The sequence below is a fragment of the Schistocerca nitens genome, chromosome 7, assembly GCF_023898315.1.
Source record: "Schistocerca nitens isolate TAMUIC-IGC-003100 chromosome 7, iqSchNite1.1, whole genome shotgun sequence".
In the NCBI taxonomy this organism is placed as follows: Eukaryota; Metazoa; Arthropoda; class Insecta; order Orthoptera; family Acrididae; genus Schistocerca; species Schistocerca nitens.
In genome coordinates, this window is record NC_064620.1 from 258,779,650 (window position 1) to 258,788,849 (window position 9,200).

The following is a 9,200-nucleotide window of genomic DNA, read 5'->3' on the forward strand; positions in this document are numbered from 1 at the left end:
CAAGCTGTATTTTTTCTCGTTATACATTTCATTTCATTCAACAAGTCATTTAATTATTCTTCGCTTTTAATGATGGTAGCAATCCCTTCAGTGAATGTTATTGATACAATTACTCTCTGAATTTTAGTCTCACTCCTCAAGCCTTCTGTGAACTGAGATAAATAGAAAGAATAGAGGAGGTTTTTTCCACCCCAAAAATGTGAAATAGCTCATGTTGATGGTGATGATAATGTTAGTTTTAATATTGGTCTTGGTGTTCGTAGTGATAGTCGTGGTGACAGAGGTATTACAAATATTTGGTTCGTTTCTTTGCCGTAGAGTGAGCTTTGTTCCACCCGAGTATGGTGTTTCGAAAGCATGAAAGATCGTGATATTTACGCATCACATTAATTTGTGTGTCTCTGAGAACAGCGTAGTTTGGCATCAAACCAACGTTCCACGAGTGACAACTCTGTTCGGTGATGGTGCACAGACCTTACAGCCACAGAATTGCGTTGTAAGTAAGAACCAAAAGGTCATCTAGCAGCTGCTGAATATAAGAACGAGCGTGACGGCGCGTTGGACATTATAGTGGACTGTTATACCCTAATATTCATCCCCTGTCCCACTCCCAACCCCATTTTTCTTCGTCGCTGATGGGGCATTACTCCTTAATCTTCCTTCCTTTTTAAAAGGAAACTTCGCATACGTATCGGTAATTTAAGTGCTGTACGTGGGTGATCTATGAACGTAACAAGCAAGAAAGAAATTTACACAAAAAATTACTACCGCTTGTAGTTTCTAGTTGGTAGCTTTTTGTTTCCCACACAAATTCAGTAGAATACCAAAGAAACATTGTTTTCGTAGCAACCTCATCATTGTTAAGCTGTGAGTGGGAATACTCGCAGATTCAAATTTGGAATCCGATGCACAGAATATCACTGTGCTGTTGTGTACTAGGTTCACTAATACCGCATTTTAAACAGTGAAATCGCACAGACACAGAACGCCAAACATTCTAAGTTTCATTTTCATTCTCGGAATAGTTTAATAAAGGACACATGTTTGACTGGTGAATAAGTTCTTTTCCCAATTAAAGCTGTATTCTGATGACAATATTTTACCAACTTCTACCAACTCGTGTCCTCCTCCTTCCGAAATAGGCAAGTTCCTTTGTCACTTCTCACGAATTGTCATTAATCGAGGTTTGTGTTTTTCATCAGCACACACCACCACTTAAGTCTTTTTCTTGTATATTCCCATACGACTGTGGTTATAGAATATCGTTCTCATCATGCTGAAAACGACCTACTTATGTCTTCATGGCCACAGTAGCACCAAAATCATATGCGTGAAACTAACGGTAAGGTAAACAAAAAGAAGATAAAAAGTCAACAAACTGCGGAGCCTTGTTACACAGTTTCCAGATCGAGTTTTCGAAATTCCCTCACTATGGTCAGACGTTCTCATTTTGGAAACGTTTCCCCAAATATCTTAAACCTACCTACTCCTTTAAACTACACTCCTGGAAATGGAGAAAAGAACACATTGACACCGGTGTGTCAGACCCACCATACTTGCTCCGGACACTGCGAGAGGGCTGTACAAGCAATGATCACACGCACGGCACAGCGGACACACCAGGAACCGCGGTGTTGGCCGTCGAATGGCGCTAGCTGCGCAGCATTTGTGCACCGCCGCCGTCAGTGTCAGCCAGTTTGCCGTGGCATACGGAGCTCCATCGCAGTCTTTAACACTGGTAGCACGCCGCGACAGCGTGGACGTGAACCGTATGTGCAGTTGACGGACTTTGAGCGAGGGCGTATAGTGGGCATGCGGGAGGCCGGGTGGACGTACCGCCGAATTTCTCAACACGTGGGGCGTGAGGTCTCCACAGTACATCGATGTTGTCGCCAGTGGTCGGCGGAAGGTGCACGTGCCCGTCGACCTGGGACCGGACCGCAGCGACGCACGGATGCACGCCAAGACCGTAGGATCCTACGCAGTGCCGTAGGGGACCGCACCGCCACTTCCCAGCAAATTAGGGACACTGTAGCTCCTGGGGTATCGGCGAGGACCATTCGCAACCATCTCCATGAAGCTGGGCTACGGTCCGGCACACCGTTAGGCCGTCTTCCGCTCACGCACCACCATCGTGCAGCCCGCCTCCAGTGGTGTCGCGACAGGCGTGAATGGAGGGACGAATGGAGACGTGTCGTCTTCAGCGATGAGAGTCGCTTCTGCCTTGGTGCCAATGATGGTCGTATGCGTGTTTGGCGCCGTGCAGGTGAGCGCCACAATCAGGACTGCGTACGACCGAGGCACACAGGGCCAACACCCGGCATCATGGTGTGAGGAGCGATCTCCTACACTGGCCGTACACCACTGGTGATCGTCGAGGGGACACTGAATAGTGCACGGTACATCCAAACCGTCATCGAACCCATCGTTCTACCATTCCTAGACCGGCAAGGGAACTTGCTGTTCCAACAGGACAATGCACGTCCGCATGTATCCCGTGCCACCCAACGTGCTCTAGAAGGTGTAAGTCAACTACCCTGGCCAGCAAGATCTCCGGATCTGTCCCCCATTGAGCATGTTTGGGACTGGATGAAGCGTCGTCTCACGCGGTCTGCACGTCCAGCACGAACGCTGCTCCAACTGAGGCGCCAGGTGGAAATGGCATGGCAAGCCGTTCCACAGGACTACATCCAGCATCTCTACGATCGTCTCCATGGGAGAATAGCAGCCTGCATTGCTGCGAAAGGTGGATATACACTGTATTAGTGCCGACATTGTGCATGCTCTGTTGCCTGTGTCTATGTGCCTGTGGTTCTGTCAATGTGATCATGTGATGTATCTGACCCCAGGAATGTGTCAATGAAGTTTCCCCTTCCTGGGACAATGAATTCACGGTGTTCTTATTTCAATTTCCAGGAGTGTATTATCTGTTATAAGTGTTCACAGCTTGAAGGGGTGTAATTGTGATCAGGGCCATAAAATTAACGTACATATAAAAATTATGGCAAAATAACGAAGAATTTTTATTGTAAATAAAAAGACATGGCCCTTATCGAAAACTAGAAAGTCTGCTCTAGTGGCGCCACATTCTCTTATTTCTTGCTATTTTCATTTTACTTTTGATTTCCACTGGGGAACCACCTGTATCTTCTGTAATAGCGACATAAAGTGGTGCAATCTGAGTTAGGCATGACAGGTTTGTTTGCTACATACCTGTTCACCAACATGATCATGATTATCTGACGATGGGTGGTACACGAAACGTGTCAAATAGTCATTGCTTTATTAGCTGGTGGCTTCTTATTTAGTGATTAATAAAGCAGTTGTTCAGTACTCCTATAACTCAATTTGCAGCTCGACAGCTTGATCTACTATGCTACTCTGCACACAAAGCTCATACCTATGTTTTTTACTTACAGACCATGAAGGCTGTTAAACGACGATCTGTTATCTTAGATTTAATTATAGTAAATCATCCCACTGCCGAAGCGTTTCCGAGATATCGTGTATTTTTTTAACAGCTTTTGTTCGAAAGATGTACGTTTTAGTATAAAACCGATGAAAAACATGCTTCAACTAAGACGACAGAAATACAATATGGCTTCTTCTCAGAACTCGAGACGGCAACAGAAGTCGGTAGATATCCCGATAGCTTGAAACTGGGCATTTACACGTCGTTGTGATGTTACGGAGGGGCATCACCTCTGTGAGGCTAACTTTTTCCAGAGAAGGAAAGGTGTATAGGTTGATCTGAAGAGAGACGAAGTATGTGTCGTTTGAAGTAAGGTGTCAGTGATGCCATTAGTAGTAAGGCTAGGCAGACAAAATGCTTTCCTAATTTCCCAAGAACTGAAATTTTTCATCCCCTAAAATTTTCCCAACGTTTCCCTTTCCCCAAAAATTCCCTCCAAAGTAATATTTTTCCCAAAAATTCCATATAAAGCCCCCGCTCTGGAGTCACTAGAGTGATACGAGGGTCACTCCAAAAGAAATGCACAAATTTGTTTAAATCCATCTTTTATTCTACATGTCTGGAAGATTTACAGTGTGTAGATTCATCCTTTAGGAACAATATTTTCATTTCTCCACACAATTTCAATCCTTATCAAGTGCCTTACGCCATCTTGGAACCAGCGCCTGTATACCCGCAAGGTAAAATTCTGGACCAGCCTGTTGGAGCCACTGTCTGGCAGCGTGCACAAGAAATTCATCATCTTCAAACCTTTTTTCATTAAGAAAGCCTTTCAGTTTCCCAAAGAGATCATAGTTACATGGACCCAGGTCAGGACTGTAAGGTGGGTGTTTCAGTGTTGCCATCCGAGTTTTGTGATCGCTTCCATTATTTTTTGACTGACATGTGGCCGTGCATTGTCGTGCAAAAGCAAAACATCCTGCTTTTGCCGATGTGTTCGAACACGACTAAGTCGAGCTTGAAGTTTTTTCAGTGTCGTCACATATGCATCAGAATTGATGGTGGTTCCACTTGGCATTATGTCCACAAGCAAGAGTCCTTCGGAATCAGAAAAACACCGTAGCCGTAACTTTTCCAGCAGAAGGCACAGTTTTGAATTTTTTTTCTTGGATGAATTTGCATGATGCCCCCTCCATTGAGTGCCACTTCGTCTATGGTGAAAATGATGGAGCCATGTTTCATCACTTGCCACAAAAAAAAGGCTCTGAGCGCTATGGGACTTAACTTCTGAGGTCATCAGTCCCGTAGTACTTAGAACTACCTAAACCTAACTAACCTAAGGACATCACACACATCCATGCCCGAGGTAGAATTCGAATCTGCGACCGTAGCGATCGCGCAGTTCCAGACTGTAGCGCCTAGAACTGCTCGGCTACCGCGGCCGGCTCATCTGTCACAATTCTCCCAAGAAATTCATCTCCACCCTCCTCGTACTGTTCTAAAAGGTCGATGCAAACCGTTTTTCTTGTTTCTTTGTGAGCCACTGTCAACATCCTGGGAACCCACCTGGCATAAACCTTTTTTAACGCCAACACTTTCAGTTTTCAGCAAACACTTCCTTCCCCTATCCCAACGTAGCGTGACAATAAGTTCACTGTGATGTGTCTGCCAGCAGTCACCAATTCGTTAACTCTCTGCACATTGTCTGGAATGTGTGCAGTACGAGGCCTGCCACTGCGAGGACAATCCTCAATATTGTCGTGCCCGCTTTCATCACGTAACCTGCTTTCCGACCGACTAACTGTACTGCGATCGACAGCAGCATCTCCATACACATTTCTCAACCTCTTGTGGATGTTTCCCACTGTCTCGTTTTCACAGCACAGGAATTCTATGACAGAACGTTGCTCCTGACGAATGTAAAGTGTAGCAGCTATCTTGAAGACGAGCTGTGACGCCGCCACTCACGGGAACTGGTTGAAATAAGTTTGAAAACAAACAGGAAGAATGTGTCTACACATTGTCAAACTTTCACATATGCCGAATGAAAACTGTATTTTTACAAAAACAGTGTGCAATTCATTTGCAGTGACTCTCGTATTATTCCTTTTGTACAAGTTTATACAGGGTGTTACAAAAATGTACGGCCAAACTTTCAGGGAACATTCCTCACACACAAAGAAAGAAAATATGTTATGTGGACATGTGTCCGGAAACGCTTACTTTCCATGTTAGAGCTCATTTTATTACTTCTCTTCAAATCACATTAATCATGGAATGGAAACAAACAGCAACAGAACGTACCAGTAAGACTTCAAACAGTTTGTTACAGGAATTGTTCAAAATGTCCTCCGTTTGCGAGGATACATGCATCCACCCTCCGTCGCATGGAATTCCTGATGCGCCGATGCAGCCCTGGAGAATGGCGTGTTGTATCACAGCCGTCCACAATACGAGCACGAAGAGACTCTACATTTGGTACCGGAGTTGCGTTGACAATAGCTGTCAAATGCCCCCATAAATGAAAGTCAAGAGGGTTGAGGTCAGGAGAGCGTGGAGGCCATGGAATTGGTCCGCCTCTACCAATCCATCGGTCACCGAATCTGTTGTTGAGAAGCGTACGAAAACTTCGACTGAAATGTGCAGGAGCTCCATCGTGCATGAACCACATGTTGTGTCGTACTTGTAAATGCACATGTTCTAGCAGCACAGGTAGTATCCCGTATGAAATCATGGCGGTTAATCGAGGGAGTACAGTACATACTGATGAAACTAAAATGAGCACCAACATGGAAATTAAGCGTTTCCGGACATATGTCCACATAACATCTTTTCTTTATTTGTGTGTGAGGAATGTTTCCTGAATGTTTGTCCGTACCTTTTGGTAACACCCTGTATGAGTATAGTTTGCCGAAACATTATGTGAGGAGTCAGAGATACAGCATTCTAGAGAAACGGCATCGGTCGTTTGTAACAAATCCTATACGTACACCGTTCGGAGCCTCGAGCTGACTGCCGTGAGTGGAGGGCGTCGCCCCCGCTCCCGCTGCTGCCGCCACCGCCCCCGCCGCCCCCGCCGCCGGTGCGTTAATGAGGAGGTGGGGCCCTGAGTGGTATGACCTCGCCGCCGCTCAATGACACCGCCGGCCAGGCCAGCGCCCGGCCGCGCTCCTCCAGAGGGCCTACGATGGGCAGGCAACCGAGCGATGCCGCTCCAGGCCGGCGAGTAATTGAAGACGGCGAGTGCCGCCGCGGTCGGCGTCTCTGACTGCGCTGTCCGCCGCTCGTTAAGGGCCCCACGCAGCCCTTTCACCCCCACTCTTCCCTATCCTCTCTGGCGAGCACCACTTGCCTAAACTTGGCCGTTTACGTGCACCCAAGTGGCTCGGCGCGCAGAGGGACCCTTCCCAGATAGTTTGTAGGACTAACACCGATCGGACAGATGTAAAAGCGTTTTGCGCCGTTCGCCTATTCTGTACTTGAGAACACATACGCCGCTGCCGCTACAGTTTTGGGCACCCCATAGTGTTATATCTCACTAACTTCTTTACTGATAGACGCTGGGGTCTTAGTAAAACATTAGCCTCCTTTTTCGCCTGTCTTCATTCTCCTCTGCCCATTGCTTTTGTTCTCCAGTTCCTGACTCTCACCGCTTTGAGATCCTCCTCCACATCATTAGGTCACATTTCTCTGGGCGTTCCACTTCTCTTTCTCCCTTCTTAACACCTACAGTTTCCGGCTCTCTCTGTACGTTGCTTGTCTAGTCCATCTTATTCTTCCTTGCTTCGTTTTGACTACAATATTAATCTGTTGAAAAAGCACCTGTAGTTACGCATTTGTCCTTATTCTCTTAAAATTAAGATTTAAAACAGTCTTGAGCGCAGTTTTTTTATTGGAGTGACCGGTTTCGACCCTTTCATAGAGTCATTTTCCGACTCCAGTTGCCGGCCGGAATGGCCGAGCAGTTCTAGGCGCTACAGCTGGAACCGCGTGATCGCTACGGTCGCAGGTTCGAATCCTGCCTCGGGCATGGATGTGTGTGATGTCCTTAGTTCTAGGGGACTGATGACCTCAGAAGTTAAGTCCCATAGTGCTCAGAGCCATTTGAACCATTTTTTAGATTCCAGTTAGTATGAGCGTCGAGGGTCGACGGAACTCGTCTGTCAGTGTCCATCCACCGCTCTGGAGTCTGAAGATGACTCTATAAACGCATAGAAACCGGTCACTCACTCCAATAAAAAATTTGCGATCAAGACTGTTTGAAATTTTAATTTTAACAAAATTTAAGGTCGCTGACTATGTTTTCAGATATATCAAGAATCTTATTCTCCTACTTCTTTCCTCTACAAACACCCCCCCCCCCAATATATGTGTCTCAGAGTCTTCTTTTCCCATCTTAATAAACAGCCTTCCTTCTCTGTGGTCATCACCCAGCCTTTCGAGGCATATATTACTATAGGACTTAATATAGTTAAATATATTAGGATTTTTGTATTCCTGCTACCATTTCCGGACTTTAATACATCCTGCAAGAAATAATATCATTTTCAACTCACTATCCTTTCCAGAATTTCCATAGCTGTTCTATTATTTCTGTTAGTATCGAGCCTACTTATTTAAAGATCTCCAGCGGTACTCTTTCCAATTTATTGTTGTGGAAGTTTCTCTCTTATCCTGACCATGATCCCCCACATCGTATATATTGTTATATCAGGACTGCAAAAACAACGATCGAAATTTTCATATTTTATGCTTGGTGTATGCAAATTGTTAATCATACAGAAAGAAACAACTGGACTTTTCTGGTAGGAAATTTAATGCAGCTAAGTTCTGCATCGGCATACATTTTCGCTGTAAACCAAAGTTTTCGAGTTATTTAAGAAAAACATACAAAAGTTACTTTCAGACCTCCATTTCCACTCATTCCTCACCAGTCAGGATATCCGGTATGTTTTATGAACTATCCCCGATATTCGACATTTTTTAGTCTCTGTTGATCAGGTCATTACGCCACTAGTATCGTGGTGTATTTCATTTATATTATTAATTTAAACATGTCAGTGAGGATAATGCAAGGAAAACTACCTTCCAAAATGAAACTTCTTGGCAGATTAAAACTGTGTGCCGGACCGAGACTCGTACTCGGTACCTTTGCCTTTCGCGGGCAAGTGCTCTACCAACTGAGCTACCCAAGCACGACTCACGCCCCGTCCTTTCTTTCAGGAGTGCTAGTTCTGCAAGTTTCGCAGGAGATCTTCTGTAAAGTTTGGAAGGTAGGAGACGAGGTACTGGCGGAAGTAAAGCTGTGATGACGGGTTGTGAGTCATGCTTGGGTAGCTCAGTTGGTAGAGCACTTGCCCGCGGAAGGCAAAGGTCCCGAGTTCGAGTCTCGGTCCGGCACACAGTTTTAATCTGCCAGGAAGTTTCATATCAGCGCACACTCCGCTGCAGAGTGAAAATCTCATTCTGGATACCTTCCAAAATGTTATGCTGAAACTCATTACGTTGATAATTCGGTCAAAATTTAACTATTACAAACACAGCAGTTTCGTAGTCATTAAGTCTGACGAATACAACGACGTAATTATTATTTATTTCAAGCTGGTAACATTCACAAAATTATTAGGTAAAATTTACACAAACTTCAAATTTGCAAGTTATCGGCTAAGCCGATGGCGTAATAAAGCAGGTCAATGAAGACCTAAACAAGTCGAATATGACAAATAATTCTTGCACTCGCAAATTTTTATACAGTGGCTGGAGGGAGTGCCATGATGGCAGTCCTGAC

At 45.2% G+C, this 9,200-nt stretch overlaps 1 non-coding gene across 1 annotated transcript; it reads left to right on the forward strand.

Moving 5' to 3' along the window:
• The first annotated feature begins 8,738 nt into the window (after positions 1-8,738).
• Trnap-cgg (transfer RNA proline (anticodon CGG)) lies at positions 8,739-8,813 on the forward strand. Its single transcript has one exon. It is a non-coding gene; the product is annotated as a tRNA-Pro (tRNA).
• The last annotated feature ends 387 nt before the right edge of the window (positions 8,814-9,200 follow it).